At 37.3% G+C, this 13,483-nt stretch overlaps 1 protein-coding gene across 1 annotated transcript in view; it reads left to right on the forward strand.

The window, feature by feature from the left end:
• PCGF3 (polycomb group ring finger 3) overlaps positions 1-13,483 on the forward strand; it is a 664,227-nt gene that overhangs the window by 408,589 nt on the left and 242,155 nt on the right. The gene's annotated exons all lie outside the window — the stretch shown is intronic.

The raw sequence follows: 13,483 nt of genomic DNA on the forward strand, positions 1-13,483 counted from the left end.
AGATCAGAGAGGATCAGCCACGGGTAATTCTGATAGCTCCAGACTGGCCGAGGCAACACTGGTACCCGCTACTGAGAAGCATGTCTCGGACACACGCATGGCCTCTACCTCTATGTCCCTTACTTCTAACACAGGACAACTACAAGATCCTACATCCAAACTTGAAAACACTGCAGCTAGCTGCTTGGAATATTGCATAAAACAAAATAACCCAGGTTTATCCCAGAGGGTTAAGGACATTATCCTGGAGGCACGCAGACCTTCCACAAGGAAGACTTATTCAGCCAAGTGGAAAAGATACCTCATTTGGAGTGCAGCAAAGGGAGAAAATGTCTCATTGGCAAACATAGCACACATCCTGGAATATTTAGCAGAACTGTTCCACAATGGCCTGTCTTACTCCTCCATTAAGATTCATGCATCAGCAATTTCAGCAGAATACAACATGGATCCTCCTGTCTTCTCTCATCCTCTACTCAGGCAGTTCTTGAGAGGAATCAAAAATGTAAAATCTCCAAGGAAACCACCTTTACCTACATGGGATCTCAACTTTGTGCTGGAAAAGTTAACACTTCCCAATTTTGAACCAGCAGCAACAGCAGAATTACAGTTCTTGTCTTGGAAAACTGCTTTCCTGCTAGCAATCACTTCAGCAAGAAGGGTATGTGAGTTACAGGCATTAATGGCAGTACAACCCTTCCTTATCTTCCATCAGGACAGAGTCTCTCTGAGAACTAACCCTACCTTTATGCCAAGAGTATCATTGAACCAAGCGATTCATTTACCTGCATTCTTCCCCAACCCACAGAACAGGGGGGAAAGACTGCTACATACCTTGGATGTGCACAGACAATTACGTTACTACCTGGACAGAACTAAGACCAGCAGAAAAACTGACCAGCTTCTGGTAGCATATGCAACAGGAATGCAAGGAAAAGCAATTTCAAAACAGACAATCTCAAAATGGATAGGAAATTGCATTTGATTTTGCTACTCTTTTCATGGAAAGACAACTCATGAAAATATCAGACCTCATTCCACAAGAGCTACAGCCACCACTACAGCTTTTCTACGAGGAGTGGCTACCAAAGACATTTTAGAAGCTGCTACTTGGAGCTCCGTGCATACATTTGCCAAGCATTATAATCTTCCCTTATATTCTAGATCCCGAGCAGGTTTTGCAACTGCTGTTTTGCAAGGGATCTTAACTACACCATCTTCATGTGAAGATCTGAGGAAGCGCACTCTCGGTGCGTGAAAGCGCTCATCTACTCGTTATTTTATCTAATAAAGGAGTTTCTTGCATGGCATCTTGAAGTGGTTCTTGTTTCCTGGTTGCCGAATCCGTCAGTGTTTTATACATCATATCGTTTTCTTCTTTGACTGAGGATTCCATTGGCACTATCCGGTATATTTTTAATTAACTACACCATCTTTATCTTAGTGCCTCCTCCCCCAGTTTGGCTATGGTATTCTACCCATATGTTAGGACTGCAGATGCATCCTTGAAGGACATAGTACAGTTTTGTACCTACCATAAATGTAGATGTCCGATAGGTATGCATCTGCAGTCAGGATTACCCACCCCTCCCCTCTGTGGTATTCCTAGGGTATTTACCCCTCTTTTAGCTAGCTGGGGGAATCTGTTATGGTGTATTTGTTTGTATATATATATATATATATATATATATTTTTATATTGTTTGCTGTTTACTGTTTGGAATTATTTGCATTTATCCAAATTTAGCCTTCCTAGAGGGCACCTGGCATCTGGGGCAAGAAACACTGAGGAAAATGGCGTTGGCTGATGCCTTTATACCCAATAAACAGCAGCTATGACGGGTGAAGTGCGACATCAGCCGAGGCCAGACCCAGACTTTGGAATCCGGCCGACCAAAGGGCTGCCTGAGGCAGGACAACCCATATGTTAGGACTGCAGATGCATACCTATCGGACATCTACATTTATGGTAGGTACAAAACTGTACTTTCTAGTAATTGACTCTTTGGCAGCCACCATAATTAAACTCAGCAAGGCCTTACTATTTCTAGGCAATTCCGATTCTGTATCACAGCTCAAAATGATAATTTCCTTAGTTACACCAGTTTGCTTACTCAGCATTTTTGATAGAGTAGTCTGCAGGAAATTTAGAATGTCTGCCAACTCATTACACTGTCAAAAATATGTTCCCGAATATTATACTCCCAAAACTATGTTCCCAATTGCCTCTTCTCCATCACACCTCTAATATTTGCAATTTACCTGAGGAACATTTCTTTGGAGTTTGCTTGGGTTATAAGAATACCTATGCAAACACTTCCAAACATAGACCCTAAGTCTTCTAGACTTTGCATATTTGGGGGGCATGCATATATCCTTCCATTGTTTCTTTGTGAATTGCTTATCCAGTCTCTCTCCCCAATCCTTTCTAACCTCCTCTGATTGATTGCTATAGTTATCATGCAATATTTATTATGCCATACTAATTATCCCTCTTCTGTTTTAGATTCTACTAAAGACTCTAAGTGCTGGTCTTTCACTTAGGATCCCTTGTTCCTTTGTCTGGTTTCCCTATCTAGGATTGATATCAAATATAGGCAGTCTCTAACCTGCAGTCCAAATGAATTTTTGGTCTCTTTCCATTCTGATGCCTTTCTCTGTCTCGTTATTTGCTCCCAGTACCTTGGTTCCTTTGCCATTTTTCTCCAGTTAGTTCCAGCCCCATGTTAACCTATTCTCAGAGCCCCTAATTGCAGTCATCCCTATCAGCAGAGCCTCTTTTATTTTCCATTTCCATGTTGGCTTAGTTCTTAAAATGCTTTCTGCTACTTTATAATATTCTGTATGGTTATTGTTATTCTCCTTAAGGATCTGCATCCCAAATCCCAGTCTCTCCTTATTTCATGTGCTTCCCCCATGTCTTCATCCCTTTCCAGTTTGAATTATAACTTTGTTTATACTATGTGTAGGAGCCTACTGTGTAGCTCTAAAATCCCCCTTCAAATGAGGTAATTTCCAAACCATTTTGTTTTGTTGGAAGGTTCAGCGTATCCCACTTGACTCTTGCCCTCTTCCCCTCCAAGATAAAGTACTTTTCCTCTGGTTGATAAAATATGCCTAACCTGTGTATAAAACTAAAGGGAGTAAAAACATTTTTACTGTTTGTAGCCTGCTATTTCCATAAAGCAGATGTTCCAGTATCTCCGATTTTGTATTATCTTTTGTTTAGTCTCTTTCCATATATACTTAACTGCCATAACAGAATTCTTTTAATCCATACTCCTGGAACTTGATTTTATCATGTCTCCATAAATATAGGTATTGCTGAACCAATTTGTATGTGGGTACATAGTTTAGAGCTATTGTCCTTGTTTTATCTTCGTTCATTTTTATCCCTAAAAGACTTGAAACTTACAGAATGTACCATAACACTGAAATATCCTTTTTTTTTTGTTTTTATCAGGACAAAATAGTATCATCTGCATAAAATGCCAACTTTTCTTGATTACAGTACCAAGTATATCCTTGAATGTCTGTGTCCCTTATTTTCTTTGCCAATGGTTCTAAATGTAACGCAAGTAGCAGAGGAGGAGGACACCCCTGAATGGTTCCTCTTCTCAAGCAATTTATTAGAGAGGATCCCCCACTTTAATTTTCACTACTGATCCCCCCCCGTATAGCCTTCTAAATCAACCTTATTATTTTATCAGGGAATAACCAAGATGAAACTCCAAAGGACACACCACGAGAAGTGAGAATAAAATCACTGTCTTTTATTCCAAACAGCACATAAAACAGAATAAAAAGATAAGCGCTTTCGCGTGCGCTATGCACGCTTCATCAGATCTTATTTAAACAGCAAATACAACATTTCTTATATAGTGGATGTCAACCAATAAAAGACATATATCAATTTAGCCAACCTAATTCAGTTGAATTAGTGATTGATTCATCAATTTACAATTTACAATGTGCCCTGTAGAGAGTATTATACAGCCTAGTATTTCAGCTCGACCAGAACTCCTGTATCTCGCAGTTTCAACTAGAGAGCTAAGAATATAAAACTATAGTAGATGCACATTAATTTGTTGCAGTCGTTCAACTTTAGTGCTATAACTCAATATCAATAAAATGCACATTCCATATAAGTCACTTACTATTAACAGCTATTGTTAAAACTAATCTAAAAGGGGGAAAGGAATATAACCAATCATTCATTCTTCTTTTCCAACAGTTTCCGTGACAACCCGCCCTGCATGATACAAGCAATAAGGTGTTAAAGGATGTTAATTATCAATGCAGGGAAATTCTCCATAAAGAGAACTATAGTTCTGGGGAACACTGTGAAATATAAAGTACGAAAACACACAAAAAGCATAATCCATAGATGTTCAACTATATTAACCAATAATACCTGACATTACTTATATTGATTTAATTTAATTAATGCTGCTAAGTAGAGATACCAATTGCGAGACGCTCTAGACGTCACGCAGAGAACAAAGTACAACAATGCGCATTAGACCTAAATAAAAATTCATAATGTGACACAAAGCATATAAAAGCATATAAAAAACGTATAAAAAATGTATATAAACAAATATTTGCACATAGCATCTCAATCGTGAAATAAGCACAAGTAATCATAAACTAGTTAGTCGCTTATGTAACATCCTGTGTTGAACTAACTAGCATATGTTACGCAAACATTAAACACAAATGCGCAAAATACATAAAACACAAATGCATATAGTATCATTATAAGCGAATATAAAGTGTAGATAAAGCCTGATGATAACAAGTGAGATATATGCAATTAAAAAATATATAGCAATGGTTACATTAATAAATAATGTCTCTCAACAATCGATGCATATAAATATACTAAAAAATTTTCGAAAAAATTCCATCTATAATAGTTAGGTTGTATAACTTATTTACGATTTACCATAGGTGAAGAAAAAATATATAAAATAACATTTAAGCACTTAGATACATTAAATTAGTATAAACCAAAATTGCATATTACAATACCACAATAATAATCCAAGAAACACAAAAAATATGTGTATGTGTATTGGGCTTATTTTCAGACTCAACTAACAAAATACAATAAAGATGTGCTTAAAATTATTATAATATGATGAACATATGATAAAAATATTATTCCCATTCACTTATTAGGACCCATCTTCATGTATCTGTTCTCATAGATAAAAGATGTCCCTTTAAATACACTAATGGACCCCTGGAATAATAAATTCCATGTAGAAGATGGAATAAAGTAAAATGTGGATATGAAATACAAGTAGTGTATAGTAGTGTATAGTAGTGAACCTTGGTTCCTTTGCCATTTTTCTCCAGTTAGTTCCAGCCCCATGTTAACCTCTTCTCAGAGCCCCTAATTGCAGTCATCCCTATCGGCAGAGCCTCTTTTATTTTCCATTTCCATGTTGGCTTAGTTCTTAAAATGCTTTCTGCTACTTTATAATATTCTGTATGGTTATTGTTATTCTCCTTAAGAATCTGCATCCCAAATCCCAGTCTCTCCTTATTTCATGTGCTTCCCCCATGTCTTCATCCCTTTCCAGTTTGAATTATAACTTTGTTTATACTATGTGTAGGAGCCTACTGTGTAGCTCTAAAATCCCCCTTCAAATGAGGTAATTTCCAAACCATTTTGTTTTGTTGGAAGGTTCAGCGTATCCCACTTGACTCTTGCCCTCTTCCCCTCCAAGATAAAGTACTTTTCCTCTGGTTGATAAAATATGCCTAACCTGTGTATAAAACTAAAGGGAGTAAAAACATTTTTACTGTTTGTAGCCTGCTATTTCCATAAAGCAGATGTTCCAGTATCTCCGATTTTGTATTATCTTTTGTTTAGTCTCTTTCCATATATACTTAGCTGCCATAACAGAATCCTTTTAATCCATACTCCTGGAACTTGATTTTATCATGTCTCCATAAATATAGGTATTGCTGAACCAATTTGTATGTGGGTACATAGTTTAGAGCTATTGTCCTTGTTTTATCTTCATTCATTTTTATCCCTAAAAGACTTGAAACTGTTACAGAATGTACCATAACACTGAAATATCCTTTTTTTTTTGTTTTTATCAGGACAAAATAGTATCATCTGCATAAAATGCCAACTTTTCTTGATTACAGTACCAAGTATATCCTTGAATGTCTGTGTCCCTTATTTTCTTTGCCAATGGTTCTAAATGTAACGCAAGTAGCAGAGGAGGAGGACACCCCTGAATGGTTCCTCTTCTCAAGCAATTTATTAGAGAGGATCCCCCACTTTAATTTTCACTACTGATCCCCCCCGTATAGCCTTCTAAATCAACCTTATTATTTTATCAGGGAATGGAAATACTTCAATTTCACTACTCATAAAATCACAGCTTACTTTAGTGAATGCATTTGCTGCATGAAGACCTACCCAACAGTAGTGGTATTTTCTTACAATCTGCTTCACAGTGGATCATCATTGTTCTATTAATGTTGTCAGATGTTTGCCTCCCTTCCACAAAACCACACTGATCCATATCTATCAGTTTTTGCATCACCTTTGCCATTCTTTTAACGATGATAAACACAAACACTTTATAATCATAGTTTAGAATCAAAACGGGCCTTATTACAACACCATGGCTTTCTTCAAATATGTTGGTGGTGCTTCCTTTAAAATACTGTTAAAACCTTCCCAATTTTTATCACTTTCTTCCCTGCTTGCTTCCAGACTTCCACAGGAATACCATCTGTTCTTGGGAGATTTTCCTGTAGATCGGTTATACATCACCATTTTATCTCATCCCCTCCTTTCCTGTGAGTACTTGAACCTCTTCTACCTCTACCTCTAACCTTGGAATATTTAATTCTTCCATAAAAACTTTGATTTGTACTTTTTCTTGATTTCCACATTTCTCTACGTTGTGCAGATTTTCGTAAAATTTCTGAAGTATTTCAGATACCTCTGCTAGAGCTCTGGTTATTTTCCTTGTTACAGGCTCCCTAAGCTTGGCAACAACTCTTTGTACTTTCCGTTGTGCTAAAAGCTTTTGTGATCTGGAGTTATCCAAAAAAAAAAAAAAGTTGTTTAACAGCAGCCTTTCTAAACTCGTGCATTTTATCAAAGTATCCCTTGTTTTCAGTTTAGAACTGTGCAGTTACACCTCCCCTTATACTGTGAGAATACCCTCTATTCTGCACTACTAAGAGGGACTGACAAAGGTTAAAGAAGTTCTTAGTTATTCAGCATATCTTTTTCTTTTTACCCTATTTGTAAACTCTACTTTCATTTTATCCCCTCCCTAGCTCTATTTTCTGAAGAAATTTCTGTCATCTTTAATAACTCCTGAATAATTTCCACTGCCTATTCCTTAAATTCCACTCTGTTTAATAGATAGGTGAAGTGCCAGTGCCTCATTTGGATTTCATTCATTACCCTTCATTTTTATTTCAGTTGTTATTGGAGCATGATCTGATGTAGTTATTGGATGCACGTCAAAGCTTTCAGTTAAATGCACATGTTCCTGTGCAATGTAATTTCTTTGTAGCCTTGGCCAGATTTTGTACTTTGGGAACTAATATATAAATTCTCTCTGTGCTCTTACTGCTGAATTCACATCTTCCATACACAATATTTTTATAAATTTCTTCAAACATCCTACCCTCTTTGGTTATATTTTCCTTTCTAGGCCCCCAGATACATCCTCACTGTTGCAAATCAGATTCTGGTCCCCACCTGTAAGTAGTATTCTCTGCTGAAAGCTGATTTTCTCCCAGAATTTTCTTAAGCTCCATTTTACCAGTTTTAGGTGGAATATAAATACATGCCTGCAGAATCCTCCTCCCTTGCCAGTAGCCCCTCACTACTACAAATCTACCATTATCTTTTTTTTTAAACTCTTCTGTCACTATTGAAGCTCCAGTACTCCGTTTTCCTTTGCCCCTGATATTGCGCTGAATAACCATCCTGAAATTATTTCTTTCTCAAATTCACATGCTCAGTTCTTTACAGATGGGTCTCCTGTATAACAGTTTGCACTCTGCATTTTTTAATATAGTTCAGTACTCCTTTCTTTGAAGATACCCACAAAACCATTTACATCTAAAGATTATGTAGATTTTTGAATATACATACAAAACTGTTCACATTTAAAGATTGTATAGATTTTTGAATATACCCATGAGACCATTCACATTTAAAGATTATATAGAAAGTGCTGTCATTATGTTATTTCTACCTGTTAAGTTTAACATTTGTTTTAGTGTCTAATCTCCGCTTTTGTGTTACATACACTAATGTTTGGCAGGTTAATCTTTCATAGAGTTGTTTCTTGTTGTATCCATTTGAACCTATGTCACATCTTACAAGAATTTTTGTTTTAACGAAAACCCTCAAACACCATTTATCTAAATGTGCAAAACTATATGTAGCTCCACATATCTGTTTAACCCTCCAAAACAGGAACAGTTGTGTCAGATTGACAGCTACAGCCTTGAATTGACCTATAATGGTTATCCACGCTAAGATGTATGGTACAGCATGAGCTTCTACTTGTTTTTATTCCTGTCCCAGATGTAGAAAATTTAAATATTTTCAGAAAATCTTCTCGTTTAGCCATTGAAATAAAATAGTATTCTAATTTCATTGTCCGTATCAGTTTGTCTCCATAAAGACATGCAAACTTGACACACAGTTGCCTCAAGCTGTTAAGCTTCTCATGTTGCACTGTGAACATTTATTTGCTAGAGGAAAACTTTTCATTACATTCACCGTTCTTCTATTTATTTGGGTTCCCTTAAAACATTTTGTTAGATCAAGCCCAAGAACCTTAGTCTAGTCATTCCTTTATGCAAAAGTAAGAAAAAGCACATCATTTTACTTGTATCATGCTATTTTGTCCAGGCTTTATTCTCTCTTTACACTGCACTGCCTACGTTAAAACTGAACAAGAAGAAAGAAATGAGGGGAAAAAGGGCACATGTTTACTTTAGTATACCTATTACATAGAAAAATAACTGAAAAAACTTTACTTTATAAAATGAAGTATACCTCGTATTTTATAAAAATACTGTTAAGAACAAAGACTGTTTTACTTAGTTACCTGTTTCCTGTTCCCCTCTTCTTAATGTTCTTTTAAACATTAATGAATTGAAGTAGGGGTATATGCTTTGGAGTCCCCTACAAGTTTAGCAAAGTCAAAAAAGTCCAATATTTCTAGGTTGTCTTGTTCTGTCAGATTTCACAAATATGGTTGATACTTTGTAATCCCATATTTATCCATTAATTTCTGAGTTGCTGGTTTTCTTCCTGTTCTCCATCACCCAAATCCAGTGGTCTGGTTCATTTCCAATGTATTCCTGGTTCTTCTTGTCAACTCCTGTGCTTTGTTCTCTCTCAAGTATTTTCCTTTGGAACAGGTTTCATTGGCATGGTCTCTCTATGAGCTTTATTCTCAGAATAAAAAGCAGAATCCCATTCTGTTTAATAGCTCCCTTTTTGTTGGAAAACTTGTATTTCCTCCTTAGCATGTTCTACATCAAAAAGTGACTTTGACCTTGCAGGCAAAAATATTCTGAAGATAGCTAAATACAGTAGCTTGAATCTCACACCTGCTTCTTGACATTCCCTGATTGCTATAATAAATTTACTCCTGTTCTGTCTGGTGTACAGTGAGTAATCATTTTCCACACTCTACTATGTCCAACTTTTAGTACTTTGTCAGAATCAACTCTTTCTGCTGGTAGGGTTGCATCTTTGCTATTGGATGTCTTAGCTGCTTTCTCATGGCCAGGTTTGGGAGTATGCACACCATGTGCCCTTTCATTTAACAATTCTGCTGTGGAATCACTGTCCAGTTGCTTATTTGTGCATTCATAAAATGAAATGCAGTTTTCCAGTTTCTCTGGTACAGCAGAAAATCACATTTTTTCCCTATGTGCTCTATCCTCTAATTCTCCAGTGTTTGGAAACATCTTTTCTTAAACAGTTTCATACTCAGCCAGCCTTTTCTTCTTTTTGACCTCTGATTTTTGCAGTATTATCAGCTCATCTGAATATTTATTTAAAAATTCTTCCATTTTTTTCCAGCCTTTTATTTGAGTTGATGTACTCCTTCAGTGTTTCATTTATTTTAATCAACTCTGAGCACATTTGACTTATTTTTCCTCTAGATTACTGGAAGGCATATGTTGCACCAAAGCTGGAGCATGCACTCCTTTCTTCTTTTGCTTTTAAAATATTTCTTCCTGGTGAAAACCCCTATCTCTTCACCCAATTTAACAAACCTTTAAGACCAAAATTTCACTTTGACAGTGGGAAGCTCATATTATTTTATAGTTTACCCCCATACCCTTTAGCTATTGAAGTCTTTATGCTAGTATTTACAAAATGCATGGCTTTTTTTTGGGGGGGTGCCTGTGGTAAAAAGGGGTGTCCTTGGCTTTCCCTACTTGGGTTGACTACCTCATCGAGGCATATTCAAATGAAACATTCACAGAAATCCCTCAGTTTGCACCTTCCAATGTCTTTTCAGTCGTCGTATATTTTAATGCTTCAGAAGTCAAGGCTATCTTTTTGTATCAGAAGACTTTCTTAAGAGCCTTTCTGGATACCACATTCTGCAGTGTGTTGTCCTTCCCAGGACAAAATCTTAATACTGAGCCATTTTTTCTTTGGTCCTCATAGAAGTCTCACTAAGTGGTTAGAAAATTCCTGAAAGCCCCACATTTCATATTTGTTTCTGCCATGATAGTCCCCATGCAAGATTGGGCATGAAAAAGACCCAGTAAACCTAAGAAGCCTCTGGAACCATAACAGCTAGCCCCTGCAAGAGAATATTCCTTTACCGTTCTTATCAGAAAAGTATCTTTCTAGATCAGAAGCAATTGAGGTCTTCCCTTTACCCAGCAGAACCAAACCAGAAATGTAACATTGTTGCTTTGCACTGTGCTTGTGAGCCATGCATGCCCCATCACAATGTGTAAGGCAGATGTCACATGAACAAATACACAAAATATTCATGAGATAATGGCAGTAATCTTTTCCCTTCATACATTCAAGTCAGGCTTAGCCCAGTGACCTTTCCGATAGTAACAGGCAACACATCCATGTTTGTAGTAAGCCATCATATTAGGGGTGCCCACATTCCCCCCTCCACAGGGTGGTGAAGCTTTGAGAGTTGGGCATCAGTCTGGACATACATTTGCAGGCTGTAAACATTTCAAGATGTCGGAACTCAATAACAGACCACCTTGGAGTTGAGGTTCTTGCATGAGTAGAATCTGACCATTGGAGCTGCCTTTAAAATCAAGACAGACCTGCTTCCATCCCTAAGAAGCCATTGGGTGGAGAAATTAGGTTCCCAAATTCTTTGCCAAGCATCTTTAATAGCTGGCACATTCTCTGTTTAGCAGAATCAAGTGTTTCTGTTTGACTTCTGTCCAGTTGCAATTACCAGACTCTTGAGACAAGTGTAAGTAAAGAAAAGGCAAGACTTATTTGACAGCACCAACCTGGCCAAAACACATGTAGTTCAGCCACCTAGTTCACATGTCAAAGGAGAATCAGCTGACTCCTCTAGTCAACCACACCCTATTAGCACAACAGTGTATTGTGCTGGTACAGCCCAACCTTAGGAGGTATTCAAGCTGAAAGCCTGGAAGAGTTCCAGTTATTGTCTGACAGTCACTTGTTCTTTCTTCAGGTTGTCCACATTTTATAGTAAAGTAGGAGTCCCAACACCACAAAGGTTGTACTTGGCCAAGTAGAAGAAACTGTGTGCGTCATGTAAAAGTATCTGAATTTAGTGACCATCTGTTTCATGTCCTGTAATACTTGACCTGTGTGACTGAAGTCTGACCCTGCTGCTCATCTGTTAACTCATTAATACCTGCCTGCCAGCATTCAATAAGGCACAGAAATTCTTCTGTGGTGGTAGGCTGGACAGCTGCTGATGGAGACCTAGATCATACTAAACATAACATTGAGAAAAGTATGTGGAATTGTACAAATAAATCCTGTTTTTGCCTTACTTGTTCAATTTAAATAATCTCATTGTTAGATGGTCAGACAAATTGCAAACATTGATATGTGGAGAACCATGTACAGTTTTTTGTTACAAAAGGCTGCACTCTAACCTGTCATTTTTTTTTTGTGTCCAAAGTGTTTTAAAGCACTTCTTGAATTAGTGATTGTTTTTTTACTTTGGTCCACACAATAAAAGGGGAAATGATCTGTAGTTCATGAGTATGCACAAGACAGCTCAAATGTAATAACAGAACCAGAGGCTTTTAAAACTTGAAAATCTGGCGAGTTTCTTGTTCCCCTTATGCCATGAAGGTAGGCTAGACTAGTCAGAGAAGTTGGCTAATTGTGTCACCTTCTGTTTTAATTACCGTGGGAAGGCTGTTGCTGGACATGCTTACAAGGGCTGTTCTGTTTTTGAAGACTGTAACAGCTCAACGCACATGTAATATTACTAAATGAGCTTTTAGTCACGTGTTATCCAAGCAAGACTTTTAGTGGAGGAATAGGGCTGGCTTTTTCCTTTGCAGTAGCAAAGTGCATTTTGTAGTTGTCCACCCTTGTCTGCATTAGAGACTTTTTCATTGCTTGGTAATCTCCCTTTCCTCAATGAATGTACTTTTAGCAGTGAGCCTCACTGAATTTAGTTTAACTCTAGATATTCAAATAGTAAGAACATTGTTACTCTAAGATATTCTGCCCACATCTCCCCCATTCGTGGACACCCCCGTGAATGGATTAGATCATGTCTGCCTTTTTTCAGTTTGAATGTAATTGTCACCTTCTATGCTTACAGAGGGTTAAGATTCTCTTAGCAAGGTTGAGTGTTCACTTATCTGGTTGCTGGTTCATATACAATTGCATGTGTATCTATGGGTACATGGGCATGCTTTTTGGGGGGGTGTAAACTTAAGCAATGTGTTGATGTACCCCTTTGGTAGATGATATTAGGGGACATTTGTGGACCACTCTCAGGTCTATAAAAAGAGCAAAAGATAGTCTGGGTAACACAGTTCTGACAGCTGAGTTACTATTTATTTATGTGTGTATTTACGTTTTGTTGACCTGGGTAAAGGACTGATTATAGAAGGCCAAATAAAGACTAAGCCCAGGTTACAAAAGCAGTAACAAATAATATAGTTCTTGTATGGGAACTGTAGACATATAATTTCAAGACAGAGTTACAATAGGGAACTACTGGGGTTGCAAAATAATAGTATAGACTGTTATAGTGCTCAGGAAATTTACAAGCGAGAGCAGTAGAACAGTCATAAATCTGTAGTTTCATTGGGTGGTCATGTACGGGTTATAGAGTAGAAAGGAGTTTGTTGACTAGAAGAAAATGGAGTAAAGAGTAACAATGGACAGTGTGATGGCAAAGGAGTGAGCAGTTAGCTGTTTACAAGGGCATACCATACTGATAAACAGTGAATAGTGATAGAGAGTA

This window comes from Protopterus annectens, chromosome 2.part2, assembly GCF_019279795.1.
Source record: "Protopterus annectens isolate FY-2018-M chromosome 2.part2, PAN1.0, whole genome shotgun sequence".
Taxonomy (NCBI): Eukaryota; Metazoa; Chordata; order Ceratodontiformes; family Protopteridae; genus Protopterus; species Protopterus annectens.